The sequence below is a fragment of the Cupressus sempervirens genome, chromosome 10 (assembly GCF_028749045.1).
Source record: "Cupressus sempervirens isolate cs-2001-9-10 chromosome 10, ASM2874904v1, whole genome shotgun sequence".
Taxonomy (NCBI): Eukaryota; Viridiplantae; Streptophyta; class Pinopsida; order Cupressales; family Cupressaceae; genus Cupressus; species Cupressus sempervirens.
In genome coordinates, this window is record NC_143127.1 from 150,441,071 (window position 1) to 150,462,674 (window position 21,604).

Sequence of the window (21,604 nt, forward strand, 5' to 3'; positions counted from 1 at the left end):
CAAGAAATTTTTCCAAATGTAGGAAATGTGTTTTACACATAAAATAATATACAAACTAGTAAAGAGCCAAATTTGCAAGATGCACACTTAGTTTTCCTTATGAACTCCAAGTTTTTAGATAGTTGCTAAAGTTGTAACTCAGCAAGGTCATAGGTGTGGTCTCTCTTCACTATTTTGTATTCCAAAATATACTACCATGCAAGACATAGTGTTTAGTCTACAATTGAAATAACTTGTGAGCTATCACTCTCATAGAAAAGGAAATTAGGGAGTCTGAGATATGATATATAGACTTTCCCCTCTTGTTCATTACTATACCTGTGTTCTTCTCAATTATCTCTTTTGAATCACTTTGCATGCTCTTGGGTCTATCTAGGCTAGGATACCCTATCACTCAGTTGATGATCCTTTTATTGATCTTAATTGGTCCATTTTCTATCCATATGAAGTCATCATGTATTCTACTAAGCACAATCATTATACATTTAGTCTCGAATACTTTAGGGAAATCTAGGGCATGGGTCAACTCTTTCCTCTTTGTAATTTTATTATCTTCCCTTCAGAATCCATCATCACAAAGTTGACTATACAACTTCCTTATCTCCATGTCTTCTATACTTCCAAGCTTGCATGTATAACAACACCTGACATCTTGAATCATTAAGAATTTCAATGGTATCATCGATAGTGCACTAGATGGGTCTACTTTATATGAAATTTTAAGTATTATGCAGAAGGGTGGTTACCTTGCATCATTACAAATTAATTACACATTAAACACTTCATTTCCTTCCTTCCTAACATTTTCAAAAGAACTAGCTACCATATTTGATATTTAGGGTTCAAAAAAATTCAAACAACGAAACTCGACACTAGTAAAATACCTTTCCAATATGATGAATATGTCAAGTTGCAATTGAATTTGGTTTGAAAATGCAAGAATATCATGTTGCAATTTTCCTTCATTCTCTTCATGCTCTTTTCAATCATTTGTGAATGCAAATGAGTGGAGAAATGACTATATAACCCTTAAACTTATACAATAAATGCTTAATGTTTACATAGCTATAAGCTCAGTCAACATAGGGTTTCCAACTCACTCGGCTTACACATGATTTCCACTATGCTTAGTCCATACAGAGAACTCAACCAATACTACCATACCTTCATTACTTGACAACAACTTGAATTCCATTTATGCTCAGTAGTAATTGTGAAATATTTCATGCTTGGTAACAACATAAAAACTAACAAAACTATAGATTTTTTCCAAGTTCTAACCAGTACATTGCATCTCAATTCATGCATATGTTATTTTTTCAAAACTCAAATTCTTGGAACTAATGTAAAATATATAATTGAAATATTAGTCCTACACATACCTTTGATTGCCTAGTTGGAGGTGATGTGATCACCTAATCCATTGGATGAAGTGATCTCATCAAACCTTGATGTGCTACAATCTTCCCTCTTCTTCCATGTCTTTTTCATCTACACTTTGACCTTCTCAAGATTGACCTTCTCTTTACCTTTATTTTTTTCCATTACTCGGTGTTGGTGATCTAGTTGGACAGTTTCTACTAATATGATCAGTCTTCAAATAGCTAAAGCATGTACTCTCACTCAACCATCTATTGTAGTTTCCTTTGAAATACATTCTAATTCAATTTTGAGGAATGTGTCCATGCTCTTAACAATAGTGACAATTGTACCTTGTGTTAGAATCCTAATTGTAGGATTTTCTATTTTGTTGTACCTTTTTTTTCTTGTTTGATGCCCACTTGGCATTTGATTTTCATGCATATCCTTTATGCCCACACTTCTAATAATTGTGGCAATATCCTTCAAATCTTTGTATGCTTAAGGTCTTGGTCCTACATTTATGTGCCCGATGTCCTTTCTTGTTGCACTCATGATAGTAAGCCTTGAATTTCCACTTTGGGTTTTGATTTGCACTATTTCTCTTGTAAAGATTTGTTGTATGACCTAACTTTCCATAGTTATGACAAGTGGTTTTGTAGTTCTTACCTTGGTTGTTTCTTTTTTCACCACTTTTAGATGATTCTCCTTCACCAGTACTGGTGTATCGCAATCTAGTAGTATCATTTTTAGATCTAGGACATCTCATCACTCTTTTAAAGTACTTGATGGCTTCACTAGGTTTGTTGAAACTTTCATCAAATTATTTTTCTTTTCTTAGTTCATTCCTCAGTTGTTCATTTTGTAACTTCAGGGTTGTGATCTCAATATCCTTTCTATTCAATTCATGATTGGCAATCATCACTTGATTCATTTTTTCTAGTTACATGTGAGAAATCCTATTTATCTTTGATGTCTTCTCTTCTATTATATTTTTTAGTGTTCTTTTGTCATCATCAATCATGACTTTATCTTCCTTAGCTTTTTTTTTTGTTTGGTCACCTCACATAGTAATATTGATTGGACTTCTTGTTCTATCTTAAGATTTATGACCTCTTCAGTTAGGACACCATTCTTTTCCATCAGATCTGTAACTACATCATCAAACACACCTGATTTTCCATTCTCAAATATTCTAGTAGTGTCTTCCTCTTGGTAATGAGTGTCATTTTTCTCAATATCTATCTCTTTCCTTCTCTTCAATGAACACTGCAATTCATCTCTTTCTTACATGAGTTGGTTTACGGAAAGCTAGATTTTAATCTTCTACTTCTTAATAGTCTTTCCCAAATTGTAAACTTTCATGTTTCAAGATATTTCCTCAAAGCTAAAAAGATTTCCTTTCCAGAGAACAAGGATTTGATACCAATTGTTGGAAATAACAATGGGGAAGTAAACTCTGAGATGGGGGGTGAACCGGTATTTCAAAACTTTAACGATAAAATATTTACCACATATCCATCTCATAATTTTCACTTAAACTAAAATAACTAGATACACATGTTCATCCATAGAATAAAACAAATAACACATAACACAATTAGTTTGTTACCCAAAAACCCTCTAACGAGAAGGTAAAATTGCAGTGGAGATGACACCCACAAATCTTTATTGTTAAAAATATAAAGTGTATCCAATTAAGGTTACAAGAAGTTTAACCATAAAATATGATCTACCCTATGAAAATTATGCCCTATTAAAGTCTTACAAGGACTATTAATTCTCACCCTATTAAAGGATTTATACACTAATGCAGGAACATCCTAGGCTTGCTTGCAATCTTGCATGTTTGGAGAGATTTTGGTTAAGTATTGAGAAGAATCTAGCTCAGATTTTGGTAGAGCTATGATTTCATGCTTAGGGATGTTTTGGAGACATATTGGATTACCTTTCCTCATGATTTCATAGAGATTAGATGGATTGAGTTGAAGTTTGAACTATTTTTATCTTGCAATTTTTGAACTATGTTTTTCTAGTTTATGGGTGCATGTTGCAAACTATATAACTAATTATCCTTAATGAATTAGAGTTTTAAAACCTAATATATTTAAGAGTTCCTATATTAATATTTATGATCTAAGGCACAACTTCTAATTCATTATAATTTTGGATATATGGAAATTCTCCTAAAGTATCAATTTCTGACAAACTATGCAATGGGTTTTTGTGCATGACTTTCAGGATGGATGCACATTTTTTCTTGGGGAATAAGCCTTTGAAAATATAAGAGGTTGTATAAGACCTAAACTAATAGCTATGATTAAAAAAAAAATCTCTAATTCAATCAAAGCTAGGAGATATCACAATTTTTCTTGGATATCAATATTTAGACATTTAATTGTTATTACAGGCTGATTTGTGGCATTTCATTTATGTATTTGTATTTAATTTGTGTTTTGGGCTGAGTTATTGCTTATATTGGTATAATTAGGGGTCTTTTGGAGTCTTTTAGTCATTCAAATAGGATGGAATGAGATATATATGTAAATTTGAAGAGCTAGAGCTACGACTTAGGAACTAGAGGATCTCTTGGTGGACCTAAGGGTACAAGTGTGGATTCTTCTTGATGTTCTTATCCAATTGTGTATCTAGAATAGCTAAGATTGATTGTAATTTAGATCTTACTGGATCAAGTAGAACTAATATTTTAATTTCTATTAATATTTGGCCCTAACCCAAAAGGCGTTACAACTGGGCATATTGCATGTAATCAATTATATTTTATGAACAAATTATTGTGAGTTGGTATCAGATCTTGCATTATTGTTTCTTGCTATTGTGTTTCCACTATGTGGTTACATTTTTGGGGGTTTGGAGATCTCGTTTGAGGATACTCCTATCATACACTACATCAGGTGGTATTAGAGCAAAGTTTGTTCCTGAGTGTGTTGATAGATCAACGGAGCTGAGGTAGTTTACACAAGGATTTGCAAAGAAGGTCGATCTTGTGGTTGATTGATCTTCTAGATTAGTGGATTTGGTGCTTAGGGTTTTCTAAAATTTTGGAAGATTCCTCCAAGAAGATTGAAACCTAGGGAGATTGATGATCTTAGTGATGTTGTGGAAGAATAGATCTTAGAGAAGATAAGAGCAGAGTTCAGATCTAAGATTGCATTGATGAAGAGTGACATGATTGCTGAAATTGTAAGTGTTCTAGGTGGTGTACCTAGGCATGTGGTTACTAAAGGAAGTTATGAGGAATTTTCCAAATACTTTGAAGTTGCTGGATTGAGTGGTGAGGATAGAACTAATTGTGAGGAGAGACCTATTAGAATTAGGGATGGTCAATTTGCTTGACTTGGATCTCAATTGAAACTGAAGCATAAGATGGAGGTTTTTTATTTTTTAGGTACTTTGAATCCTAAAGACTTAACTAATTGGATTGGTGAATTGGAAGAATATTTTAAGCTTGAGGATATTGAGGATCCACTTAGAGTGAGGTTGTTACAAACTAAGTTGAAGGGACATGCTGCTCTTTGGTGGAAGGAACTGCAAAGAGATAGAGAAGAGAAAGGTAAAATGAAGATCTCTAGATGGAGATTGATGGTGACTAAAATAAAGGCTAAGTTCATTCCTAATGATTATGAACTTAAGTTTTTTAAGAGGTTTCAAAATTTGAAACAGAAGGATATGACTATGAAAGATTATACAAAGGAGTTCTACAAGTTGACTATTCAGTCTGAGCATGGAGAATTGTCAAAGGAGAAGGTAGCACAATATATTAATGGTTTGAGATTCAATATTTAGGATGAGGTTTGTATGCTAAATATTTCATTAGTTGATGATGCTTATAGCTCAACACAATCCAAACAAAAAGTAGAAGGTGAACCAAAACCTATTGAATAGAAAAGAAGGATAGCTAGAGGTGGGTTTAGAGGTAATTGTTTCAAGTGTGGTCAAGAAGGGCATAGATCTTTTGAATGTTTGATTGGAAGGACAACTATTGTGAATGAGATTGTAATCTAGTATAGTCAGCTCAATGAGTAAGGAGAGAGTTTGCTGGCTTAGTGAGTATTGAATGGTGAGAGGACATTGGATTCTTGTTAGACGACTAGTTTTTAAGGACTTATTGTAAGTTTGGTGGAAAAATCTGCAAGGTGATTGTGGGTGGTGGTATTATTGATAAACTTGTTGCTAAGGAGATGGTTCAAAAATTTGGTTTGAAGAGAATGAGACATCATTATTCTTATCAGATTGGCTAGATGCAAGGTGAGCGTGCTTTGGAAGTAAGGGAGTAGTGCCTTGTTGATTTCTAGATTAGGATCAAGTGTTGTGTGATATTGTGGATATGAGCAGTTGTCATGTGTACCTTATCAGACCTTGGCAGTATGATTGCAATGATGTGCATGTGTTTATTGTTGAGAAAGGTAGTAAGAAGTTTTTCCTAATTCCTATGCAAAATGAAGAGCTTGATAGGAGGAACCTAAGTATTGGTAGCTAAGTTGAGTTGGTAGATTCTGAGAAGGTTGGAGATCAACATGGAGATCAGACCTATGGAACACTTGTGGTGGATGTGAAGAAGAAGAAGAAGAAAAGCAAGGGAAAGAGTGTGCGAGTTGAAGACTTGGAGGACATGTATGTGAAGAATCAGATTGGGATTTATGTTTTAAGTCCCTAAAGATGTTCTTCTGGCTACTAGATCATCTTTTCAAACTTGGGGTGTCTGATGCAGAAGCATCCCAGGCTTTCTTTTAATCCTACATGTTTGAAGAGAGTTTGGATAAATATTGAGGAGCATCAAGCCTAGATTTTGTTAGGGGTATGTTGGAGACACATTGGAGTACTTTTCCTCATGATTTCATAGAGATTGGATGGATTTAGTTGAAGTTTGAACTATTTTTACCTTGCTACTAGAACTATATTTTTCTAGTTTTTAGGTGCCTATTGCAAACCATATAACTAATTATCCTTAATGTATGATTTGTATGATATATTGGACACTTCAATTACTAAGAGGGCCTAGATAATTATCTATGGTCTAATGTGAAAGTTCTAATTCATTATAAATTGGGAGATATGGTAATTCTCCTAAAGTATCAATTTCTGACAGACTGTACGATGGGGTTTTGTGCATGAATTTTGGGATGGATGCACACTTTTTGTTGGGGAATAAGCCTTTGTGCATTTATGGGTTGTAGAGGACCTAAAGTACTACTTATGGTTTGAAGAATAAGTTCTAATTCAATTAGAGCAAGGAGATATCATGATTTTTCTTGAATATCAATTTTTCGACATTTAATTGTTGTTGCAGGCCAACTTGTGGCATTTTACTTATGTATTTTTATTTAATTAATGTTCTAGAATAACTTGTGACTTAGATTGGTATAATTAGGGGTCTTATGGAGTCTTTTAGTCATGTAGTTGGGATGGAATGAGATATAGCTGCAAATTTGAAGAGCTAGAGCTACGACTTAGGAACAAGAGGATCTCTTGGTGGACTTGAGGTACAAGTGTAGATTCTTCTTGATGTTCTTATCCAGTTGTGTATCTAGACTACCTAAGATGGGTTGTAAGTTTGATCTTTTTGGATCTTGAAAATCTAATTTTTTAATTTTTGTTTGTATTTGGCACTAACTCAAAAGGGCTTACAGCTAAGCATATTGCATGTAATCAGTTATATTTTATGAACAAATTATTGTGAGTTGGTATCAGAACTTGCATTATTGTTTCTTGCTATTGTGTTTCCATTTTATGGTTATATTTTTTGGGGCTAGGACATCTCCTTTGGGGATACTCCTGCCTTGCACTACATCAAACCACCTACTAAAAGTGTGCCTTGTTAGAGGACTTAAACTTGCAATAAAATAAGCACTTGGTTAAGAGATTTACATAAGCCTATTAGGAATACTCTATTAGGAGATTTTCTTTGCATTATTTGTTAGAATTGTTCAACACCATCATCCTTCAATTAGTACTCTATTGCTAGATGTTAGATCTTCTCTTTCTTGATGTGTACTTGATCCTTCTAATTAGATATGTCTTCTCTGTCCTCTCTATGCTTTCCTTTGTTCTCCTCTAACTGATTCTACAATTAATAACATTACCACAACCTCCATAGATACTATTAATTCTCTTTGCACTTAGCATTCATTTATCTTACATCTCCTCTTCCTTTATTCATTACAAATTATTTAGGGTTTGTCTCCTTCAGTAAACACAAGTTGGATAGGGTTAGGTTAGAATCAATGGTTGTGGTTGATCTATTTTTTTGCTTAGAACATCCCTCAATTTGGTTAGTTGCATGTACTACATAGGGATTCATAATATATATATATATATATACATCTTCTAGAATTGTAAAAAAACTATTCAATTGGTCCAAAAAAGGTTTACCTAGAATTTTGTGCCATTACAAACAACTATGTCAAAAATTGGTTACTCGACACTTGAAGTCTCACTAGTACATTTGATCCCATTTTTAGACCAAAATTTTTGACCATCTAATAGAATGAGGTCAAATTGGTCATTTTATGCAAGGCAACGTATATAATTTTTTTAACTAGAAGCCCATGTTGGTCAAAATTTTGACCAACACAAACTTACACTATGTCAAAATCCAAAAAAAGCTCTTTGTCGCACCCTAATTTCAATCTTGCTGCATGACCGAAAGAAAGGCTATGGATGTGTGATTAATATTTATCGTTTACTGCATTTTGTGGTGCCAGCAGAGGAAGGGTTTGAAGATTACATGCCAATAGCGTTTTACTGCCAGTGCCAACAGCATTTGACAACTTCAGTGCAACCTCCACCAGAATAGTAAGGAAGCTTTCAGTAATCAAAACTATATTTGCATTGCTTAATGTGTATGTTTCATATTGCTTCCGCATTGTGTACCATAGCGTTGTATAAACTTTTAAGGAAAAAAATAGTTATAACTTAATAGATTAATTTTTGTCGGCTGCCTGAGAGAGGTGTCACAATAGTTGGATCATAGTGTTGCTTAGTTTCAATACATTATGTGCAAATATGAACAGTGACGTGCTTATCAAGAAGACATAGTGTAAATTCTTCCTCATAAATTTTGAGTCAATGTGAATCAATAATCATAAGAAATGTGTTGATTGAAGTGATAACCGAGTGTAGATCATACTATGCTAAGCTACTTCAGAAAATGATATCTTTTTCAGTATGTAGCTAGAGAAGCTTCATAAATGAAGGGAAGAGAACAGTATAATGTACATTTATTTGGGTATTCTCATTATCTTCAAGGCGATATTCATGCATAATCCATTCTACTTTCTGGCCATGAGGGGCTCTCCCAGTGTAGAAGACTAAGGTCTTTCTCATTCCAATCCTCTTGAAGTTCATATAAATGGCCTTATCATGGCCAGTTGCCTTCCAAAACCCTATAGTTGTTTCTCTATTTGTGTAGGTGCCTGTTGGGTACTTCTTGTCTTTATGACTGAAAAAGTACCACTCATTTTGTGGAGAAGAACCTATCTTGCATCTCTCTGGTTCATTTCAAAATAACAATTAGGGGAAAAAGTCACAAAGATAACAAGTCTTAAAGAAAATTCTATTAAGAAGAAATCAATCCATACCATGGAGGTCCCAAGGTTCAAGCTCGTTAAGATCAACATCAAGGTCAATAATCTCATAGGAAACATTTTTCTTCAATTAATAGTGTAAAAGTTCTTCATTCATTGGATGAAACCTAAACCCTAGTGGTACGCATTAGGATTGCCCATTGTTGATAAACCCATCCTTGTAGTACAAGAAAACATACATATGTGCATCAATCATACACTTTATTTCACCTCCAAGAGTCATAACAATTAGCAATACCAAGAAGGAAAAGAGAAGAATCAATAAGTCCATTCAAACGGCAGAAGAACATATATGTCATCTTCTCAAACTACTTAGTGTTCTTTTTTTAAAAGTCCTACAATGAAATTTTTTTTTTCTCAGAACTATTTTGAAATGAACAATATAAATTCATCTTGCTTATCTTGGTCTGGTGGAGTATGATACAAAATATCCTGAAATATAATTCAAGATATCAAAAGTATCATGAAATATAATCCAAAAGATATTGAAATATATTCTAAATATCATGAAATATGATCCAAAATCCTCAATATTCTGAGAATTATCTAAATATATATACCAATTGAAGTTATCATGGATAGTAAAAATGCCATATTAGGGTCTACTATGTTTGGTGGTGCCTACACCCAGCTCTACTACAAGAGTTAGGTAGCTCACATACTAGTAGACCACCAGACACACCAGGATGTTGTAACATAATACATATATATAGCAATAGAAAACTCTACACTCTGCTATATGTTTTCTTCTTGGAAGAGGAAAGAAACTACTACAATCGTTTTAGAAAGACAAAAGAATGATACATCAAGTAAACAGAGCTTGATTTCATGATAAGCTTATAGTTCTAAAGCAGTCCCCAGAAGGACAAGCCTCTTCCAAGCCAACATGAAGACCCTGGAACATGTGTTATACAAAAATTGGCTACTCACAGGCACTAGATGCTTGAAAGAAACACAACCATGTGGCCTGAAGATGAAAAACTAAAATCAATTCCCAAACACAAAATTATACAAGTTTGAATCTTTCTTCTACATAATTCCATTCCCATGTTTCTAATCCTACAAATTAACACTAGTACATTTGACCCCACTTTTAGACCAAAATTTTCAACCATCTAAAAAAATGGGGTCAAATTGGTCATTTTATGTAGGCAATGTATATAATTTTTTTAACTAGAAGCCCGTGTTGGTCAAAATTTCAACCAACACGAACTTACACTTTCCCAAAATTAAAAACAAGGTCTTTGTTGCGCCAATGTATATAAATTTTTTAACTAGAAGCCCGTGTTGGTCAAAATTTTGACCAACACGAACTTACACTTTCCCAAAATTAAAAACAAGTCTTTGTCGTGCCCTAATTTCAGTCTTGCATAATCGGAAGAAAGGATGTGCGGCTAATGTTGGTCAGATACTGCATTTTGTGGTGCCATTACATGCAGAGGAAGGGTTTGAAGATTACGTGCCATGTTTGGCAGCTTTAGTGCAACCTCTGCCAGAATAGTAAGGTTCTATCTCTATTATATCTCCTCTTTTTCGTTGTTCAACACATCATCTTCAATGTGATTGGAATTCGTAACATATAATTTTCCTCAGCGGCTCCCACCTTACATGCCTTGCGTGGATGTTCTATTTATTGGTTTGGGAGTTTTCTTTTCACTGCTAGGCACCTCTATTTTAAGCTTTGATCTTGTAGCCATTGGCTAGCTTCATGGCGGATTCCCCAACTGCGGGTTTGATGCTTTGGATTGGCATGAAAGGTTTTCCAAAGCTTTAAGAGATGTAAGCTTTGATTCAAGTTGCCTCGATTTCAGGATGTCAACTAAAGCCTCTATTACATGTGCATCAATTAATGACTCTCTACAGCTGTCATCAAGATCAAATTTTGGAAGAGCTTTTGCCATTTCCAATTTTGATTCAGCTGACCCCCTGCAAAGGCGATCAACCACTGGCTTGCACCAGTTTTCCATCACCATAGCTTTAATGTTTTTCAAAGAGTCTGCCACTTCATCTAACATTTGTTCAATTTCTATTCCCCTATTTAAGCATCCATCACCTACATCATAATGCAAAAAGCTATTGAGATAGCTGATAATGAATTCTTTGCTTCTCACAATTACATAATAATTTCTATTCAACACTTATCCATAAAATGAGAATTTTCCAGTTTGAACAAGCCTTCAAGCAATTGTGATATTGGTGGCCCCACTATATTGGCTTCTCTTTTGACTATAGCTCCTCAATTATTCAGTGCCTCTTTTCCCTATGTTTCGCTTTTAATTGTTTTCATAAAAATTAAGCTTGTAGAGTCTTCAAGAAACCATTTAGCCAATGGGTGAAAGAATGGAAAAATTATAGAAAAGAGACAGTTCAAAATAATTCACACAATTAAAACTATGCTAGAGTTTGTGTAAACTGATACAACAATTATGTAGCCCATTTTCTTCAATACAGATTCTATTCACAAATAAAACTTATCTACATCAATTGTACCCTTGTTTATCCAATGTGCTCACAAGTTTGAACCTCTTCACATTGATGCTGGTGGCATTCACGCCAGATCACTTAATGCTGATAAAGTTACAGACCCTTGCCAGTGTAGTCATGGGTTTTGTCTCTTTTAATATGTGTAGAGAATCCTCTTTCATTAGATAACAACACTCTTATGATCTCAAATCAACCTAGACTGTTGTTGTTCCCAAATTGGGACTATTTAAATCCGATGTAGAACTAAAACCAAATCTTGAAAAAGAAATTGGTATCATAAAGCATACCCCAATTTCATATTCAAACATTTAACTTCTTGAAACCAATAACCGATACCAAGAATTGACTTGGAGCAAAACAAAATTGAGATCTTTGAAATTGTATTGTAATTGGTGATGACTTCAATCACAACTCTCTTTTAAACTATTGTTAAACCATTTCATACTCATTGTGACCAGCCACCAAGGTAAGAACAAAGAAATTATAGATAGCTTTAGTATCTTCAAACCAAATAGCAATTAGCGCAAGTTTTGAATACAATATAGTTCCATAAAATTTGTTTACTTCATCTATGATGATTCAAAAATTTAAGAACATAGAAATGTGCATAAGAACAATGAAGAAACAAAAGATCTAAATAGAATTAAATTCTACCATTATTCCATTCCTGATTACATTGTTTCTACACTTTCCTTGATTCTCAAATCTTCTCATACTACTACTATTCAAAAAAATTATATGTATTCCTCTCGGGTTTCTTTAATTACATATATCTAGAGATATTCAAAAGAAGGTAACCCAATAACTAATTCTTAAAACTAACTTTTAACTTCCCACACCCGACTCATTATAATTCTAAATATATTAAAGATACTAGTAAAGTATCTTGGAGTTTATTCAAAACTCTTAACTTATAACCCCTAATTACATCATTAAATTAACTATATAAAACTAAGACTCATCCCAAAATTATTAAAATAATCATTTAAAGTGCATTAGAATCCCAGATCTTGAAAATAATTGGAATCTCTGGATGCCCCTGTATCATTATGCCTTTGCATTCTTCCTTGTAGCTCTTGTAGGTCCCTATTTAGCTAGTTTTTCTAGCTTAGTAGTAGGAGGAGTCTGATCTCCTTGTAACCTTATGAGGTTGAGGAGTAACCTCAACTTTTATTGCCAAAATATCAGGTGTGTCTACCACCTCTACACTCTTATTGAAAAACATGTGTAGATGACAATATAAGATTAGGTCTCATTTTGAAGGACATGTGTAGATGAGAGATAGATTGGTGTGAAATCAAAAAATAAATCATCAAGCATGACCATTCATTTTGGTATGATCGGCACTTCTTAAGAAAAGTGAATAAAGTTTTTGTGGATATAAGTCCTTGACAACATATATATAGTGCTAGTTACAAGATTTCAACTACTATTTATGTTTCTCTGTGTATATTTTTGAAGTTGGTATTTGAATTGAGGTTGGTGTCTCATGTGGTTGAAGATGGTGTTCCAAAGAGGGTTCATTCTCTCTAGGAGTTGGTACTCTTGGTGAGTTGGTGCTAAATTTTGTATTGTTCATATAGCACATTCTATACCATCCACTGTACACCAATCTGCATACCCAGACATCAATCATTTATAGTTTGAATCAGCTTACCAATGCAAATTCAATTCCTTGAGTTCTTTTTCACATAAAACAACTTAATTGTTTGTTAAGTCTGAAAATGGATAAGAAAACCTCAAATCAAATTAGATAATGCAGAACTTGATGATCTTCTTTTAATACCAAATATTCTTGCATTTAAAGTTTAATGAAACTTACATCATCACATACCATTTATTCTCTACTTAACAACATTAAATCTGCACATTTCATGGCTTCCAAACAGCCCGATAATATTATGATGGATGGGATTTAAAATCAACTCAATTAAACCATCTTAGAGTTGCCCAAAGTAACTTTTTATAATTCATAGAGGATCAGCTTATAGAGCCCAAAACAAAGCACACTTTCAGATTTATTTAAATCTAAAAGTGACCACCAAAACAAGGACTATAATGACCAAGAAAAGTCTAAGAGAAATACATACCATGAGGCCGTCACCAAGATATAGTTTCAGATTTTTCTAAAATAGGTTTTGTGCATTCAAATTGTGCCTTCGGTGAACAAGAAAATGCCAAGTCAGTTCATGAACCTGCAACAGTTCAGTGCAGCAAGAAACTTAATTAAAATCAGATTTTAATAGAAAAATGTTATGGATCACTTAGAGAAAGAACTGATGCTATTCTTCTCATGTTGTTACATGAATTAGTGATTCTTAGAACTGTTAAGAAGCATTCCAATGTATCAGTTCTTTAGCTCAAAATAGGAAGTCGATAATCCAACTCAAATCAAAATTTTAAAACAATCAAATACCCAATGGATTCTCAACGCTATGAAATCTGCATTTCCAATGAAATTAGTCTATGTAAAAGAACCCGATATATTAATAGGAAGGCTTTGTTAGCGTATTGAGTTTTTCACTGTGAAACTATTCACCAAGAAATTAAACAAGTTCAATAGCTCTGGCACAAATTGGAAAGGACTGAAAATATAAAGAATTCAATGCTGAAACTTCATAGGATAATGGAACTTGTCATTTTAAAACTTGAGAAACCACATGCAGAAGACCTTTTTTATTAACTAAATCTTACTTCCATTACATATTGATTTTTTCCCACAGAGAGAGAACTCTGTTCTCTGCTACAGCCAAGATTGGCTTCACACATCACCACCCATAAATCTATCACAACAAAATACTTTAACTAAGAACATCAAATCAGTTCTTGATAGTCACCCAACTACTATAGCTAAATACTAACCACCATATGGGAAATGCATTTTTCATTTGTTTCATTTTTATATTTTTTCAATTGCATATTTTGAAATTCATCATAATGCCCAACATGGTAAAAAAAATTTTAAGTTGACAAAGCTTGTCTCATTTTGATCTTTAGATGTAAATCCTTTTATTTCTTAATGTTTTGATATTTTTAGAAGTTCTCTTATACCATTGCCATTTTGGTAATGAAATCTATTATGTCATGATCTTTTACTTGAAAGGGGATTTCTTGAGAAATTTGATGGTTGTAGCTTGATGATTGTTATCTTTATGTTTAATGTGGTTTAAGAATTTGAGAAACAAAAGATAAAACTCTGGTTGAAAACCTAGCTAGGAGAGAAACAGGCTACAACTTGTTCAACTATATCATATGTCAGATCAATTTTTGGGAAGAAGTTACAAAAATGAGCAATGTCTAATAGTTGTGAATCTACAATCTATAATGATTCATGCCTTTCATCATCCTCCATCTCCACTAAATTGAAAATAGTTTCAATGATCTTAAATAATAGGGCTTTAGATAGTTATTAAAAAACATATCTTCTTTTCAAGCTCTCTATTATTCTGATGATGGATTCTCAATTTATGCCAGTGCAATACAAGCATCTGATTTGAAATGTCAATGCAAAAAAATTCTTCTCCCTTAACTCTCTGTTATACTGACGATAGAATGTGATTTAAAATGTCAATCTAGAAATGTTTATCTCTGACTCTATATTATACTAATGACAAAATGGGATTTGAAATGTTGATGTAAAAAAATTCTTCTATTCTAACTCTGTATCTTGATGATAGAATCTAAGACAATGAATTACACATTACTTCATTTTATGTTGCATGAAAGTTGGCCCTACATAATTGCATTTAGAACTTTTCTGCGATACTGTACAAAATCTGCAATACAGTTACTCCTCTATTTGAGAAGTATTTTCAAAAATCAAAGGTGTTGTTGATGTGGTGACTATGATGAGGGTGCAATAATAATGTGTGGAGCTTGACCAAAGACCAATTTTGCATATAATAATATGAACCATCATCTTCTATTATTTAAGCAGCGCTGAAGGCCAAGCTTAGAGGGATTTATGTTGCTTCACTAATGTTAGAGTAGAATGAGAGTTCTAAAGAAGTATTAGCCATAGATCAAGTTGATAGTGCTAACAGATTTACAAGAGTTATTCTAGAAAACAAAATTTTGGAAGCTACAGTTAGTTCATATTTAAATCTCCAGATCTCCCCAAGCTCATCAAGCTCATTAAAAATAAGAGTATTTGGATATCGTGTCTCACCACTACAAACCATTATAATTCTGCCGTTGTACATTAAAATTCCCAAGATCTGATGCAGTTTACCTTGCGTCCTCGGTAGAACCCAGAGATACTTGATATTGCCATCTCTATTCAAATCACAGACAAAGACATATGTCCCATCTTTAGAAACCCAATAGATTTTTTGGTTCTGCATGAAAATACTTGTAAAAATCCAATTGGCATATAGTCATAAGACCTTCTTTTCTTGAAGGGAGCATCTCTTATTTCCCTTCTCTTATTCGTAGATTTATAAATCAGAACAACAAATTTCTTACTTCTAACAAGGTAAAGATTTCCAATTATAAGGGTTACCTGATAGGTTTTTGTCTTGGGATCATAGTTGAGATGAACAGCCACATCATCATTATAATCTTTTATGTAATATGAAAGTTTGGTTTCTCTATTCAGTCTTACATCTTCAATATAATGGGACTGCATAGTCAGTGGATTGACCACTTGAAGGTTCCTATTTCTCCTATAGCTATACGCCAAGATGCCTCCATCTCCAGCTCTTAGACACCACTGCAAGTCACTACATCTCCAGTCTTCATTAAATATCTACTTGTACCTTCATCTTCTATTGACATCATAGAAAACAAGACCTTTGGAAGATCCAATGGTTTCGTCATAAAGTTCCATCACCAGCCACCTTTGTGCATTGCCCTGCTCCCATAGATTGTGAAAGTAAGCAGATCCAAAAATAGTACATTGCTATGAAGTATCATTAATCATTAATACCTTATATTCTATCTAATTATTTTTAGCTTCAATTTAATATCTTTTTTTCTCTCTCTGAAGCTCTTTTTTTCTTGCCTATAAAAAGATGGTCTTGTAATTTTTAAATGTAAAGAATTAGTTTCTGGCTAGATTGTTATTCATGATCTTTGCCTTTCCACTAGTCTATTGGCAGTTGCTTTGCTAACGTGCTGCTTCAGTGCTTGATATACACAAAACCTCTTGCAGCCTATCTACTCCATGGATCGCATTCTCAAAAATGTATGTTATCATTTCTTAATAGATTTATCCTTAGACACAGGCATTGCAATATTAGTTGTGGCTTGCAAAAATAATAACCTATACTATTTGTTGGGTCTGCTCAGGTCAGAAGAAAGACTGGTGCTTCATGTGTGAGCTTGAGTTTCTTGTCTCGAGGGTGAGAGGAGGAGATGCTCAATCACCTTGGCAATCACCTTGGATATGGAAAACAAGAAGATGCTCATGAGTTTTTAAGGTAACATGAATTGCAAAGTGCTTAGAGTCTTTCAATTTTCAAATCATACCGACATATATCAAGATAGAAATTCTCATAGAAAGGAGTATTTAAGGATATGCTACAAATTATGTGCACACAAAAATCAATCTCCATTGATGTGCTTAAAAATACTTACATGGCACACGCATGCATGCTTGCGTGTGCGCATGCACACACACAGATTGATATCTTATTTTTCTTTTCCCTTTTAGATTTGTAGTTGATACTATGCAGTCGATATGCCTTGGTAAGCTGACTAAAAGAGTCAACTCATTAAGGTGACTGGGTGGGAGTGACTTGGCGACCTAACCTGGAGAGTTGACCTAAGGGATGGGCTTGGTGAGAAAACTTAAAGAGTTGACTTGGTGAGAGCACTTGAATTGTCGGCTTGGCAAGTAGACTTGGGGACTTGGTGGGACATGTGGGCGAGCCAACTTGGTGGGCTGGCTTGGTGAGCCGACCTTGAAGAGTCAACTTTGTGAGTGTACGCAAACAATCAACTTGGTGACATGACTTGGTGGGCTTGGCGAGCCAACCTGGCATGCGTACTCGAACAGTAGACTTGGTGAGCTGACTTAAAGAGTCAACTCATTGAGGTGACTTGGTGGGGGTGACTTGGTGGGCTGACCTAGAGAGTTGACCTAGGGGGAAAACTTGGTGAGTGAACTTAAAGAGTTGACTTGGTGAGCGTACTTGAATTGTTAGCTTGGCGAGCTGACTATGGGAGTCAGCCTGGCAAGCTGATATAGAGAGTTGACTTAAAGTGGCGACTTGGTGGTGCAAGTTGGTGAGCTGACTTATTGAGGCCACTTGGTGAGGCGACTTAGTGAAGCAACTTGGTGAGCCGACCTACTAAGTGTACTTAAAGATTGACCTTGATGAGGTGCTTTGGTTGGGTGACTTGATGAGAAAACTTAAAGTGTCAACTTGGCGTGCCGACCAAGTGAGTTTACATGGTGAGCGAGCTTAGAGAAGCAACTCTATGCGGCAAGGTGGTAAAACCACTGGGTGAGTCAACTTCATGAGCTGACTTTTAATAAGTCAACTCATTGAGGTGACTGGGTGGGGTGACTTGGTGAGCTGACTTGGAGAGTTGGCCTAAGGGGTGGACTTGGTGAGCGAACTTAAAGAGTCGACTTGGTGAGCATACTTCAATTGTCAGCTTGGCAAGCTGACTTGGGGAGTTGGCCTGGCGATCTAACATGGTGAGTGGGATTAAAGTGGTAACTTGGTGGGGCAAGTTGGCGAGCCGACTTAGTGAGGCCACTTAGAGACGTCACATGGCGAGTTGACTTGGTGAGCAAGCTTGATGAGCGGACCTAAAGATTGACCTTGATGAGGCACTTTGGTGGGGTGACTTGATGACCGAACTCAAAGAGTCAACTTGGCGAGCATACTTGCACTAGTGCATTTGGGTTCATTTTTTGACCTTCATTGATCAAACTTTTGACCAAATTTGACCAACCCATTGGTCAAAATTTTTTTGGTCAAAATTTTGACCAACTCACTGGTACATGATTTGTCTCAATCATATAACTAATTATATATTTTTCATATTAGTTACTGTCAGTGTTTTTCAGGCATTCTATAAAACAGTTCACATGCCTTGCATATGATATGACATTTTGCATGCATCCTGTACTCTCTCTCATCTGGCTAATGATGGATTATGTAGAGTGATCTGCAACCATGATGCTAAAAAATACACAATCAAATCCAAAATGAACTTGCACTACAAATGGATTGTGGAAATCTGATATTGGTAAAATTGCATGCATGTCTACCAAGATAATCACAACTTAAACATATATTTTTCCTGGTAGACATGCATGCAAAATTAACAATATTAGATTTCCACAATCCATTTGTAATGCAAGTTCATTTTGGATTTGACTGTGTGTGTTTTTTAGCATCATGGTTTCAGATCACTCTTCGTAATCCATCATCAGCTGGATGAGAGAGTGCAGGATGCATGCAAAATGTCATATCATACGCAAGGCATGTGACTATTTTATAGAATTCCTGAAAAAAAATTTACACCTACCTGTTGGTAGAAATTTCTACCTTCATTGGTCAAAATTTTTGACCTTCATTGGTCGAAATTTCTACCTTTATTGGTCAAAATTTCTACCTTTATTGGTCGAAATTTCCCAAAATTTTTGACCTTCATTGGTCAAAATTTCTACCTTTATTGGTCAAAAGTTTTGACCTTTATTGGTCGAAATTTTTGACCTTCATTGGTCAAAATTTCTACCTTTATTGCTCGAAGTTTTTTCCCATCATTGGTCAAAATTTCTACCTTTTTTGGTCAAAATTTTCTGCCTTCATTGGTCAAAATTTTGACCAATTCCTAGTAGAACTTGCACCATGGCTATGGAGGTTTTTCGACCAATATGTTGGTCAAAATTTTGACTGAAAAAATTCTGACCAATGGGTAGGTCAAATTTGGTTGAATTTTGGTCGAAAATTGGGTCAAAATTTTGACCAATAATGGTCGAAAAATGGTCTCAAATGTACTAGTGTCTTTGATGCTCAACATCCATTATATCTACAATGCTATAACTCATATTCTAAATGACTTGGCATACTTTGTTTACTCAGCTCATGAGTGACTCAACACTAGCTATCTTCTCAACACATATTGGTGCTCAACATTGATTATGTATATTACTTGACATGTATTATGTGGCACCTTATGCTCAACATGCTTTGATCACTCAGTTTGCACTAATTTCTTAGCTTTTTCTGATCACTCGGCTTGCACTATAATGCTACTAAATAATGACTAAGTGTTTTGTCACTACCTTGTCAAAACCAATTTGAGATTAATATGTATTTTTTGGTGGGGATATACTCTAGTCTGACTTCTTTATTTTTTTCCTTTCTCTCTTAGAAAATGATATTTGATTTCTATATGTTGGTTTTTGAATGCATTACTAGATGCTTGGATATATTACTAGCATTGGTGTTGTTACAATGTATAACAACTAGTTCTATATATTTCATTCAATATTTATTTCATCCATGCAACTTGCTAACAATTGATTGCAACTACAACATATTCAACTTCCATAATAGATGCAAAATACAATTATGCTTCTCACTTGTCCATGAAACTAACCTTTTGTTGGAAACTTACAATTGAACAATTTTTTTTTTGTCATTGATGTCAACTCTATTGATAAGACATATTGTGACCTAATTTAAATGTCATATCTATTTGATTGATGAAGAGGATTTGAGAAATTGCTCATAACAATAGCACCTAGAGGGAAGGTTGAGTTATGAAAAGGAAGCTACAAATGAAGATTTGATTTGATAGACTTTGATAAAGCAAAGTGACTATTTGTATCAATAAAGCTAAGCTAATCCAAGTAATATAGTAAAACGTTAAGGAGTGTTGAGTGGTGCTAGTGTCAACCGAGCCATAATAAGTGCCAAGAAAATCTAGTGTTGACCGAGCATTAGTATCAACCGAGAAAGATAGTTGATACTAAGCAAGAAGTTTTATAATGATTGAGTAATTTAGTGATGACTAAGTGTCAGAATATAGTAATTTTCAAGTAACAATATTGAGAATGAATTTGAGGACATCATGATTCCCAATTGGATCAGTTGTTTTCTTGGGAGATGTAAACCATGTTGAAGATAAGATTGATGATTTGGATCATTAAACTCAAGGAGAGGATTAGTTAAAGACCTAATAGATGAATTCTAGAGAATTTTCTAGAGGATAATTAAGAAGATGGATAGATACAATAAATCATGTTGAACCTAATGATAAACCCTACCATCTACGGTGATCATGGAAAATAATAAAGAAATAATTTCCTATCTAAAGAGGTAAAGAGCCAAACTTATGATGTATGAGAGGAAGAGGCACACTGAGAAAGGTGGATCAAATTTTCACAAGGGTGAACACAAGTGTATGAGAGTGAATGCAAAGCTAAAGGAGATTTCTTGCGTTGATGTTGTTGATATTGATAAGTGAATCTAAGTAGATGGATTAAAGTTTTGTTGAGAGGAGAAGATTGATTTCTTGAAGGATTTCCAAGTGAATGAAGAATAGAGATGAAAATGTGATGCTTATTAGTGAATCAATGCATGGACCAAATAGTGATCAAAAATTGCAAAGTTATTTGTAATCATATAGATCAAAACCCATTGTTTTCTTTATAATCATTGTAAACAACTTGTATTGAAATCCTTTTGATAAAGGTTGACCTAACAGTCATTTGAAAGACTTAACAGTCTATGTAAATCCTTTAAGAAGGTGAAAGTATAAATGGAATGATCAAATTCCTCTAATAAGTCCACTCCTAATAGGGTTATTAAATCCTCTAACTAGATCACATTTAATAGTGTGTATTGTAAACCTTTAACATGGCTAGCTTGTAATAGAGCTCACTTTGAAATAGTGAAAGAGTGGTGACATGTTGCTTGTGGTTTTTCCCAAATTGAGTTTCTATGTAAAATCCTAGTGTAAAATTTGTTTTGAATGCTTTATATGTTTTAAATTTGATTAATTTTATAATTAGCAAAGCATGTTATGTTTTAGACAGTAATTTTATTTATCAATACAATAGAGATTGAACAATAGAAGGATAAGCAAAATAGTGAAAATTTTATGTTTAATTATTCAAATGGTACTTATGGACCTTGTGTAACTAATTCACACCCACCCCCCTCCCCACTCTCATTTATTCTAAACAT